The sequence below is a fragment of the Dermochelys coriacea genome, chromosome 2 (genome assembly GCF_009764565.3).
Source record: "Dermochelys coriacea isolate rDerCor1 chromosome 2, rDerCor1.pri.v4, whole genome shotgun sequence".
In the NCBI taxonomy this organism is placed as follows: domain Eukaryota; kingdom Metazoa; phylum Chordata; order Testudines; family Dermochelyidae; genus Dermochelys; species Dermochelys coriacea.
The window spans coordinates 270,072,805-270,085,656 of record NC_050069.1 but is presented as its reverse complement, the minus strand read 5'-3'; the positions used below and the strand labels follow the sequence as shown (position 1 = coordinate 270,085,656).

The 12,852-nt window shown below is 40.1% G+C and overlaps 1 protein-coding gene across 1 annotated transcript in view; it reads right to left on the bottom strand.

Moving 5' to 3' along the window:
* Positions 1–12,852, bottom strand: part of LOC119850707 (zinc finger protein 777-like) — a 58,502-nt gene that overhangs the window by 26,535 nt on the left and 19,115 nt on the right. The gene's annotated exons all lie outside the window — the stretch shown is intronic.

Sequence of the window (12,852 nt, the reverse complement as noted above, 5' to 3'; positions counted from 1 at the left end):
CGACAGGGCCCCCCGCCTTTCCCAGCAGGCCTTAGCCCCCCCCACCTCCTGCCTGCAACCCCCCCCCGCACCTTTTGGGAAGGGGGGCACCAGGGCTGGGCTTTCTGCTGGTGGCAGAGGAGGGGGCTGGACACTGGGATCTTCCTGTCCCTGCTCTCCCCCTTTCCGGGGGCCTTCCCAGTGAATTACTCCCTCCCCACCCCCCTGTGCGCCTCTGCCACCTGCCAGGCCCATCGCAGAGGCTCCGGGGGCTGCCCACAGCAGAATTGCAGGGAGCTTCCCTTCATAAGCATGAGCATGGCACCAGAGAAGCGTGGGGCTGGAGGCCCCCCCCCCCCGGCAAGAGGTCATCAAGACCAGCCCCCTGCGCTGTGGCAGGACCAAGTAAACCGAGACCAGGCGTTCTCACACTTTCATTGCGCCCCGACCCCCTTCTGACAGCAAAAATTACTGCACGACCCCAGGAGGGTCACCAGCGGGCAGCAGGAATCGGGCTTTGGCCCTGGGCCCCCGCGTGTCTAAGCACCCGCCCTGGTGACCCCATTAAATTGGAGTCCTGACCCACGGTTTGAGAACTGCTGACCTAGACCATCCCCGTCAGGTGTTTGTCCAACTTGTTTCCAAAAGCGTCCAACGATGGGGGGGGACGACTCCACAAACTCCCTTGTGAGCCTATTCCCCATCTTAACTACTCTTATCCCTAGAAAGCTTTTCCTGAAAACCTACCCTAAATCGCCCTTGCTGAAGATTAAGCTCATTATGTCTTGTCCTACCTTCAGTGGACAGGGAGAACAATTGATCCCCATCCTCTTATCTAACAGTCCTTAATGTAAGGGACGACCGTTACCAGGTCTGTCCTCGGTCTTCTTTTCTCAAGACTAAACATGCCCTTTCTTCATAGGTCAGCTTTTCTAAACCTTTTATCATTTCGGTTGCTTTCCTCTGGACTCTTTCCAATTTGCCCACCTCTTTCCTAAATTGTTGTACCCAGAACTGGACACAGTAGTCTTACTGGGGCCTCCCCTGTGCCCCATAGAGCAGTACAATTACCTCCTGTTTCTGACACATGACACTCCTGTTAATACACCCCAGAATCATATTAGCCTTTTTTGCAGCAGCATCACATTGACGAGTCATATTCAGTTTGTGATCCACCATAACCCCCAGATCTTTTTCGGCAGCACTACTGCCCAGCCAGTTATTCCCCATTATGTGGTTGTGCATTTGATTTTTCCTTCCTAAGTGTAGAACTTTACACTTGTCTTCCTTGAATTTCATCTTGTTGAATTCAGACCAGTTCTCCAATTTGTCAAGGTCATTTTGAATGTTAAACCTGCCCTCCAAGGTGCTTGCATCCTTTCCCAGCTAGGTGGCATTTCAAATTTTATAAGCATACCCTCCATTCTACTATCCAAGTAATGAAAATATTGAATAGTACTGGACCCAGGGTTGAGTCTGGGGGGCCCCACTAGATACACCCTCCCAATATGACAGAAAACCATTAATAACTGCTCTTTGAGTACAGTATTTCAATCAGTTGTGCACACACATAGCCTTATAGTAATTTCATAATTCTAGACCATATTTCCCTAGTTTGCTAATGAGACTGTCATGTGGGACTGTGTCAAAAGCCTTACTGAAATCATGGTATATCATATCCACTGCTTCTCCACATCCACTAGAGCAGTAACCCTGTCAAAGAAGGAAATTAAGTTGGTTTGGCATGATTTGTTCATGACAAAGCTACGCTAACTATTCCTTATAACCCTATTGTCTTCTGGATGCTTCTAAATTCATTGTTTAACCATTTGCTCCAGTATCTTTTCAGGTACTGAAGTTCGGCTGACTGGTCTATTATACCCTGGGTCCTCCTTGTTCCCCTTTGTAAAGAGAGAGATACTAAGTCTGCCCTTCTCCAGTGTTTTGGATCTTTCCCATCCTCTAGTTCTCAAAGATAATTGCTAACGGTTCCAAGATTGCTTCAGCTAGTTCCTTAAGTACCCTAGGAGGAATTTCATCAGGCCCTGCTGATTTGAATACATCTAACTTATCTAAATATTCTTTAACCTTTCTTTCCCTATTTTGGCTTGTATTCCTTCCCCCTGGTTGTTAATATTAATTGTGTTTACTGAGGGACAATCTCACTTATTGCTATATTTTGCTTTCCACAACCACATCCCTGTACAACATTTCATGAGTGATGTACCCGAGTATTCAGATTCTAATTTCTAAACTGTATTGTTAAATCTATTCACATAAATTTGGGTTATTGCTGATTCTGTACTCTATATATCATGTGTCTTTTAAAAACAAACTTTGTATTTGTGGATAATCTAAGCGCTATACCCAAATGTACAGACTCTCTTTCCCCAACCTATGTATTATATCTTTTTTTTTTTTAACATTAGCTTTAAAATTTTTAAATCTGGTCATCGTTAGCCTTTTCAGTGAAGACTTAAGCACAATAGGCATTAAGTGCCTCAGCTTTCTTGATTTCATCAGTTATTTATTAGCTCTCCTTCCCCGCTAAATAGAGGACCTACACTTTCCTTCCTCTTTCTCCCAATGTATTTAAAAAACCACTTTTTATTGCCTTTTATGTCCCATGCCAGGTGTAACTCATTTTGTGCCTTTGCCTTTCTGATTTGGCCCTACAGACTTATGCTGTTTTGTACTCTTCCTTATCAATTTAACCATGTTTCCACTTTTTGTAGGATTCCTTTTTGATTTTCAGGTCATTAAAGAGCTCCTTACTTTTACTATTCTTCCTATCTTCCCTTTGCATCAGAATAGTTTTCAGTTTGCCTTTAATATTGTCTCCTTGAGGAACTGCCAGCTCTCCTGAACTCTTTTTTCCCTTCAATTTTCTTCCCGAGAACTTACCTACCAGTTCTCGGAGTTTGTTAAAGGCTGCTTTTTTGAAGCATATAAATAGCAACCCAGTATCATAACTCTGCTGCCATCGGTTGCCATACTTGTTGGAAGGGCATCCCCCACCCCATTGTTTGTTATTCTGAGTCATTGCATCACATCTAAAATTAGACTGTAAAACCCTCAGGGCAGGAGCCTTCTCTACATTCCTTCAGAGTAATTTGCAGAAGGGGAGGCACAAAGAATTAAGTGACTTGGCCACAGTAACTCTCCAAGCCAGTAGCTGAGGCAGGAGTAGAACCCAGGTCCCTGGAATCCCACTGAGACACTGCCCTCCTTCTTGTTATTTGGAAGGCTGGACAGCTGCTCCTCAGCCACAAGATCCCTTGTATTATAAGTTGTGACAAGACATTTGTTTAAAGGTACATCTTTCTAAGTGCTCTAAAATCAACATGCTTTGTCAGATTGCTTTGCAATTTGGCATACCTCAGGAGGGTGCATTCTACAAGCAATGAGCCTATTAAGAGGCCTATATCCCATCTTTGTAAACTGGCTGTAGGGAAGTTTTTATTTGCTTGGGTTCTTTTGTATGCTGGGCAATAGGGTGTATGCAAAACTTTCAAAACAAGCTAACACTATATTTTAAAGGTAGGACAGTACATCTTTTAAATATAATGTAATTTTTATTTCACTAAACTTCTTCCTCTTTGGTTAAGGCAAAATCAAAATGTCTTATTTATGAGCGGTTGGGTAGGAGGAGGAGGGTGTGCTACAGCTTACAGGTTTAAAGGCGCTGTACAGCGAAGAGTTTTACAAAAGGGCAGGGAAATTAATTCTTTGGGGCCACTTCAACGTGATGACAAGTAAAATGGGGGGAAAGTAATTGTTTTGCAGCTAGCTCTCTAAAATATTGCTCCAGAAGTAAAGATATTGATGCATTTTGATTACATTACAGGGCTTTCGCAAAAAGAAAAGGAGTACCCGTGGCACCTTAGAGACTAACAAATTTATTAGAGCATAAGCTTTCGTGAGCTACAGCTCACTTCATCGGATGAAGTGAGCTGTAGCTCACGAAAGCTTATGCTCTAATAAATTTGTTAGTCTCTAAGGTGCCACAGGTACTCCTTTTCTTTTTGCGAATACAGACTAACACGGCTGCTACTCTGAAACCTGTCATTACAGGGCTTTGTAACAGTGAAAAAAAATATGGGCTTGAAGTTTTGCACCAGTGCAACTGCACAGGGCAGCCCATAGCTTTGTTCCCTCATCATTCCTTTAGGGTTCGTATTTAGTCACTGCTCTTCGTTGAGGGTCCAGTGTGTCTCTTAGGGTACCGATTAACAAAAGTTCTTTTTTGCTTTTCAGGTAATTCTACAAAATATCACTCAGGCTGCAAAGACACGGAATAGAGGTTAAAATTGCTACCAACTCTTTTTACATTAAACATTTACAATGTTACTTTATAAAAAGAAAAGGAGTACTTGTGGCACCTTAGAGACTAACAAATTTATTAGAGCATAAGCTTTCGTGAGCTACAGCTCACTGTTACTTTATACAGTAAGTAGTTTAAATTGGACTTGCATTTTGTCTTATACAGGGGTGTATTAACCAATTTTACAGCAATAGAGTTCCTTGAAGTTAGGTTGTGTGTGGGTTTTCTATCAAATAATACTGAAAAATAAGTGTGCGCGTGCACATGAGAAAGAGACAGAGAGAGACATCTATAAAATAAAACTAATTTGAGTTTATCCTTCAGGTAGTTTATAAAATAATATGCAGTTTGGTTTGAATGTATATTTAATTGCTCTGGGAAGGAAGGGGGAGTGGCTGTTGGTGCTGTGTGTATGTATGTGTGTGTGTTTGTGAGTGCAGGGAGGGGTCAGTATTATCATCTCTGGTAAAAAGTGTAATAAACTTTTACATAAAATAGTTTAAACTAGGTCTGCATTTTGCCTGCCTGGGGTGTATTAAACAATTTTACACCACCAGATTTCTTTTAAGTTAGGGTATGTGTTTTGTATAAAATGCAGAAAAATAAATGTGAAGATGCGTGAGTGGGTTTTACCTATAATTAATTATAAAACTAGTTTGAATATATGCTTACAGTCATTTAACTATAAAATAATATACAGGTTGGCTTAAATGTATACTTAATTCTTTTTTGGAAGTAGGACGGGGAGGGGGCATCAGTGGTACTTTGTGTGTGTGTTTGCGTGTTGTATGTTTTGCTAAAAAAAAAAAAAAAAGTTTATGGGCCTTTCAAAAACTTTACTAAAAATTAAGAATCCTCTAATACAGACTAAGCCAATAGGTGCTAATTTCTAATAACCTTTTATATTTTTGAAAAAATACATTACTTTGAGTAAATGGAATAAGGGAAATTGGAATAAAGTTTAGCCATGTAATTCCATTGTGGTCTCTCTAGCAATTTTTAAAGACATTTGCTAAAGGAAATGTGTAAAAAGAGGAAAGTTTATTCCTGGTCCACAATTAAAAAACAAATATGGCTAATTGCTAAATTTACATCATCATCATGTTCGCATTACGCCTCTGGTGTTTAGGGCAGTGACGATGCTCCTCCACTCCTGTCTGTTTCTGGTGAGTCTTTCAGTGGTTCCCTAGCGGTGCCCCAGGGTTTTCAGCTCGGCTTCTACAGCTCTTCGCCACGTTTTCTTCTTCACAAAGTTGTTTTCGGGCAGCCTCATTTTCACTTCCTTCAGGTGTCCATCTTATTGCTACTGTGGTGATGGAATCAAGTTTCCATCTGAAGCACATGACTGATCCATCTCCAACGCCTCCTGGCAATGATGGTGCTCATATCCTCTTGGCTGCACTGTGTCAATAGATCTTGGTTTGAGATTGTTCTGGGCCAAAAGGTACAAAGGATTTTTCTGAGGCAGGTTGTACGGAATGAAGACAGTTTGGACATGTCATACTTTCTCATTCCCCAGCATTCTGCATTCTAAAGTCGTGTTGACAGTACGCAGCTCTGATTAATCTTGAGTTTGGTTTTGGTGTTGTATTTTGATGATTTCCAGACTGTATTTAAGCTCCTGAGGGTGTTCCTGGCTTTATTGATTTTGTTCCAGATGTTCAGGCTTGTTCCACCATCCTGCCTGATGATGCTGCCCAAGTATGTGAATGTTTCTACATTGGTGAGAACATAATCCTCTATCCGTACTGGTGATGGCGAGGCAATATTAAAGGTCGTGATATCGGTCTTATTGCGGTTGGTTTTCAGTCCAATTAGCTGGCTGAATGTGTTGAGTCAAGTTTTTTTTCCTTGTATATGGTGTTGGATATGTGATAGGAGAGCGACATCATCCGCAAAGTCCAGGTCTTCAAGGGATTCCTTTCCGTATAATCAATGTCATCAAAAGCTTCTATTTCAACTTTACGTGCAGTGCTGATCACAGTGAGCTCAGTTTTGAAGTCAAAACAGGAGTATGTCAGGGGCGTGTCATGTTTGCAATCCTCTTCAACATTACCATCGACTGGGTAATGTGGCGCACAACAGAAGACCTGTCAAGAGGCATTAAATGGACACTCTTCTCATCCTCCACCCTTAAATTTACATAGGTGTTGTGCAAAGTTGGATATGTGTATATGCGTACTTATTTTGTTGGGATTAATTACACTTTAATAAATATGATACAGAGAATAATCCCATAGAAGGCCATGAGACTAGAATAAACCTACAGACTGGCTCAGGAAAATGTGATGCAATTTAATATTCGAGGAGGTATGATTCTGCAAAGGGTCCCATAGTTAAAGGATACCTTCTGAAAGGCTCAGCCAATGAAGTGTGTTTTGTCCCAAGGTCCCAGAACAGGGGTTTCTGCCATTTGTCTCATGCCAGTCTGGAGGCGGGAGAGGAGGTGGGGGAAGTTTTTCTCTTCTCTCCGCCTTTTTCCTTTTTGTGTTATTTTAAAACTTTCTTGGTCATCTCTGAAGGGAGGCTGGAGAACAACTGTATCCTGTACGATATAATTAATTCTCTAGTTATATTATATATGAGTATATATCTATGTAAATAATTAATGACAAAGAGAAAATATAACTACACACACAGAAAGAAAAGGAGTACTTGTGGCACCTTAGAGACTAACAAATTTATTAGAGCATAAGCTTTCGTGAGCTACAGTTCACTTGAAAGCTTATGCTCTAATAAATTTGTTAGTCTCTAAAGGTGCCACAAGTACTCCTTTTCTTTTTGCAAATACAGACTAACACGGCTGCTACTCTGAAACCTACACACACAGAGTAGTTATATTTTCTCTTTGTCATTAATATTTTGCAATCTTTGTGCAGTTGTTTAATGAACTTTATTTAGAACAGTACTAACAGCATATGAAAGCTTTTCCTCTAAAAATGCATGATTATATGTCAGTACTAATACTTCTTTATTCCTCTGACTTTAAGGCTTTGTTTAGAAATGAGTTAAATGCATATAAAGATTTTTTTTCCAAAAATGAGAAAAATGCAGGTATAAGTATTAAGGTCTCCTTTCGCTGTCATTAAGCCTTTACATGATTGTTTAATGACTTTCTTTGGAAATGTACTAACTGCATATACAAATATTTTCCTCTCAAAATGCATTATATATATGTATTAAGTAACACTTCTGCTTTATTCTTCTTAGTAACCTTTTCTACAATTATTTAATAGATTTTATTTAGAAAAATACTAATTCCAGAAAAAAATATTTTTCCTCTAAGAATTCATCTTAACTCTTCTCCTTTATTCTTCTCTCATTAAGACTTTGTACAGCTGTTTACTGTTTATTTAGAATTGTACTAATTGCATAAAAAGAATATTTTCCTCTAGAAATGCACAATTTTATAGAACACTCCTTTATTCTTCTATCATTAAGGCTTTGTACAATTATTTAATGAGTATTTAGAAATGTACTTAATGCATAAAAATATTTGTCTGTATACATTTTGTGCATATATGTATGTATTTGTCTATGTATTATACATATATATGTATGTACTACCACTTTTTTATTACCATCTTTAAGACTAGGTACAATTATTTAATTACCTTATTTAAAAATGCACTAAATGCATAAAAATTCTCTCTAAAAATGCATAATTCTATATATGATGTATTAACATTTCTATATTGCTCTGACAAAGTTTTATTTAGAAATGCACTAACTGCATATAAAGATTTTTTTGTAAAATACAGTGTTAATATATATGCATTAAATCTGTCTTCTGTAATTACTAAGGTTTTTGTAAATTATTTAATTATTTTATTTTGAAGTGCATTAAATAACTGCATTAAAATTATAGAATAATAGAATCATGGAAATGTAGGGCTGGTAAGGACCTCTCGAGAGGTCATCCAGTCCAGCCCCCTTCACTGAGACAGGATCAAGTAAACCTAGACTTAAACCTAAACTTGTTTTTCTCTAAAACTGAGAAAATTGCATGTGGTTGTATATGTATAACTGTATTAACACTTCTTTCTCTGTCATAAAGTCATTAAATAATTGTGCAATAGCTTAATTTAGCAAAGTACTAACTCCATAAAAAAAAATTCTAAAAATGAATGTTAACACTTCTCCGTTATTCTTGTGTCATTCAGGCTTTGCACACTTGTTTACCAGACTTTATTTATAAATGTACTAACTGCATAAGAAGCATGTTTTCCTCTTAAAATTAGGGAAAGACATAACATTATGTTTTATTCATTTATTTTTAATGCTTTCAGTAGGGATAAATTAAATAAGAGATGCACTTACATACCAGATAAACAAAGCTAACAAATTGGGGAAAGAGACAGCCTGGCTACACCTCAGTTGGGAAGAGAAATTTTATCTGAGCTATAAAGGCGGGTGTGGGGGGAGGCGTCTAAACCTCAGATAATGAGCAACTGAATCAACTGATCGAATGCAATAGTCATGTGTCATGGAAGGTCTTTTATGAATAACTAACACATTGGTGATTTATATTGTAAAATGTATTAACGCTATAGGAGGACTTATGAATACTCATTTATTTTATGTTTTGAAGTGTGTGGTCCAACAAAGGCAGGAATAGTTCCTGCGGAAACAGCAGAGGGAGAGCAGCTATTTACCTGTCTCTTGTGTAAATTAAGCATGGTAGAATCAAAACAATGGAAGCCCTATTTACATACAGGGGGATGGGAAGCTCACAGGAGCTCAGCGCCTGGTGCACAGATCAACCTGAGTACACAAGAGGGCTTCCTGCCTCCTGAAGCAAGATTATTGAACTTCGGGAGATATAAGCAAGGACAGATAAGCCATTTCAGGCATCCATCACTAGACAGACACAAGAGGCCAGAGCTCTTGCAAGCTTAGAAAGACAGGTCCCTCAATCGGGGGAGCTGAAGTCTCTGAAACTGAATTTAGATGAGAAACCTGCTTAGGCAAAGATCTTTCACCTGGGAAGACGAAGGAAATCAGTCCCTTGTGCTTTTGTGAAAAGTCCTGAGAGAAAGTCAGCCTTGACTAGGAAGAATGACTGGTGAGAGTGTATCTTGAACAAAGCCTGTATCTTGCTAAATTAAGTTTTAGACTTTTAGATGCATTTTCACTTTTGCTTATAACCCTTTAATTTTTTTTTCTTTTACTTAGCATCATCTAACTTATGTCCTGTTATTAATCAGTTTGGTTTATTTTACTATAAACCAATTCAGTGCTGTGTTTGAAGGGAAGGGTATATTCACTGCAGTTAAGATAATAAGCTGTGATGCGTTTTCGTGTCTTTAGAGGAACAAATTAACTGTATTATTTCTCGGAACAGTCCAGGACATTGCAGAGCTCATGGCTTTGGAAAAATTTGGAGCTGGGAGTGTCTCAGGGTGCAAGTAGTAAGCCAGGCTGATGGAAGTCCGAATGAGGCTGTACTATACTGCTGAGGTCAGGGCTGCTGAGCTAGGACTGTCTACCACACAGACACTCAGGATGTGACCTGCATGCTGGTAGGCTGATTGGGAGTGGCCCAGGTTGGGAGCTACAGCATCAAAGCATTGTGAGGCGCCCAAGGTTATACAGCAGGCAGTGATGCGACCTCTCACTGGTCTGGATTTGAATCCCACACTGACTGGATCATGACACTAACCTTTCCTTTTTAAATGAGCTGTGTGACCTTCAAAGGATGACTGAATTCTAACTGCTGCTCAGATATATCTCCTCCTTCTGTTGCCATGACTAAATTACTTAACCAGCTTGCCTGAGTTTCCCAATCTGTAAAATGAAACAGTTCAGAGAATCCTACGAGGATTAACATGAACAAAAGGTTTTGAAATTAAAAAGTGTAAATGAGGAGCATCATAGATCCTGCTATCACACAGGAACCAATGCAATGTTACCAAATTCCTTCCCAAATCTTTCAATAGAGTTTGAAAAAGTCTTTACTTATCTCCTAGTCACACCTGGTTTATAATACTGCATTTCCCTGTTTTATGATCTTCCAAAATCCCTCCACTCTGATCTGTGGGAGGTCCTGAATTCTGGAGCTAGTCTGTTCTATTAGCTGTGATTGTGAATTATGACTATGGGCCAGAGTTTTATAGATTTCTCTCTAAATCAAAGTAGTCAGAGGTCTAGCCACAAACAGATCAGATAGTGCCATGTCTAACTACTCATATTTGCACCACAATTCATTGCAGACGGAACAGTGCAAACACAATGATTTTCAGGTACAATATTGTTCCCATTAGAATGAAGGCTAGGTTGTGACATGGCTGATATTAGATACTGTATCAGTCTAATCCTTTGTCATGTTCAATGGCTTCCTACTACAATCTCTGACATTAATTCGAGATTGTCCTCCTCATTGCAGAGCTCTCCTCAAACTCATTCCACCAGCTCCGCAATGGTACAGCCCCCACACTGTCCTCTACTCATTGTGCATCTCCAGCCTGTGTGCCTCCTCCCCATGGTTGTACTGAATGTGATGGTACAGACACTATGGTACTTTATCTATATGGAACTCTTTGCCTTTCCAAGACCCCAACTCACTTCCTGTTCTCTATTCCCTTTAGATTAAGATCTGCTCTGAACCTTATCACCTTTTCCAAAATCTCTGTCGCTATCTCTTTCCATCCTCTGTTCTCAGTAACTAATTTGCAAGAGAACTTCTGAGAGCTTGCTACTTTTTTCCTTTCCAGCCCTTTACCTTTCTCTCAACGTCCTCTCCCTACAAAGTTTTCCTTTCTTCTCCAATCTCTCACTGCAGTATTTTGTGTAACTCACCTGTACAGGGATCTCTCACTCCTCAGAGTCCCCCTGATCCTTGACACATGGCTCCCCCGTCTTGTTCACCGTAGGCTACTAGGCAGGGCTCAGAAATAGTAGAATCTGTTTATGGAACAATATACAATTCATTTAAATACTAGCTGGAAGGAATTATAAATGATTATTGAGCAATCTGCTTGTGAAACTGGAGGTGAAGGGTGATCCAAAGCAAAGAAGCTACTTAGGAATCTGCAGAAAAGTAAAAGGTCTGATAGGAGGTAGGTCCTGCTCCCAACAGCGCATTCAGAACAATGGTGATTTCAGACATCTCTAAGCCTTGACCCTCCAGAACCCACAGCAAGTAGAGAAAAAAAGCTAGAAGTGGAACGTCACTGATCACCAAGCTTCTAATAAGGGAGTGGACCATTCTCTTCACCCAAAGATTCATAGTTCTCCATCACATTCTTGTAAAGCTCCTGAATTATCCCACGTCTCCCAGGAGGAATAGAACAAGATGTCATCAAACATCACCAGGACTTGAAATCATGAGCATTCACATGCCACACTTCCTTATTCAACTGCATTATTATTAAATAGGAAAAGGAGTAGGAGAATATAAAAGTCCTCATATAAACATTCCTCACATTCCCCTAGTATCATTGTTGTGCAAATTACTGCCAACATGTTTCTTTTTTGCAATTCACATTCCTTTGCATCTTCAATTCATTACTGAGAGACTCAACATTTCATTAAACGTGAATACAGCAGTTCAATTAAACTGCTGAATAAAATGCATTAGCTGAATAGCCCTGTATCTTGAAACACAAACATATTTGAAATGCCCAGATGATCCAGTGTTGGGGATCATAGGAGTGCCTCAAAAGTATCAGTGAATGCATCCTCACAACACTCCAGAGAGGTAGGCCAGTACTATTTCCCCTCATTACTAAAACAGGGATCTTAGACCCAGAGAGGCAAAACTCCAAGTTATCAGTAGTAGCTTCAGTGTGCCCTCAGATCCTGGGTATCTCACATTATATATCGGAAGCCAGAATCTCAGAGGTGGAAACAGCCAGGCCAGCCCTATGCATCTGAAGATGGGCAACCGGGAACAGAGGGATCCGTAAGAAGAGATGGATTTTAAAAATGCGATCCTCACTTTTGTCCTAGATTTGGCTAAACTGTGCTTTATTATCCATTCATCCCCACAGCTGTCTGTTTCGCCCACCTGTTGCATCCTGTCCCTCACCTAGACTGCAACCCCTCTAAGGCAGGGACTGTTTTGTTACTTCTCTGTACAGCAACTAGCACAATGGGGCCTGATCCTAGACTGGGGTTCCTAGGCACTACAGTAAGATAAATGACTTGCCCAAGGTCACACTGGAAGTCTCTGGCAGAAGCAGAAATAGAACCCTGATCTTATGACTCTCAGTTGTGTGTGTTAATCACAAAAAATTCTTTCCGCCCATGCTAAACACCTCTTTAATGTCTGACTCAGAGTCAGGCTTTGCTCCTACCACTAGCTGAGATATTGTTAACTTGAGAACTTCACCATTAGTGTGCGGGGAAGTCTCAGAATCCAGTGTTCTTGTTCTTCAGCAGGTTCTCCACGTTCTCTGCAATAGATTGTACTCCTGGATCAGAGTTTCCAGTACGGCCCACTTACTCCCCAGCTGGTTATCAAACTCCATCACTGTCCTCTCACAGTCTATTAATTTCTTTTCAGCCGTTCCCATTCTCCCCTCCTGACTCAGTAATCGCGTGACGTG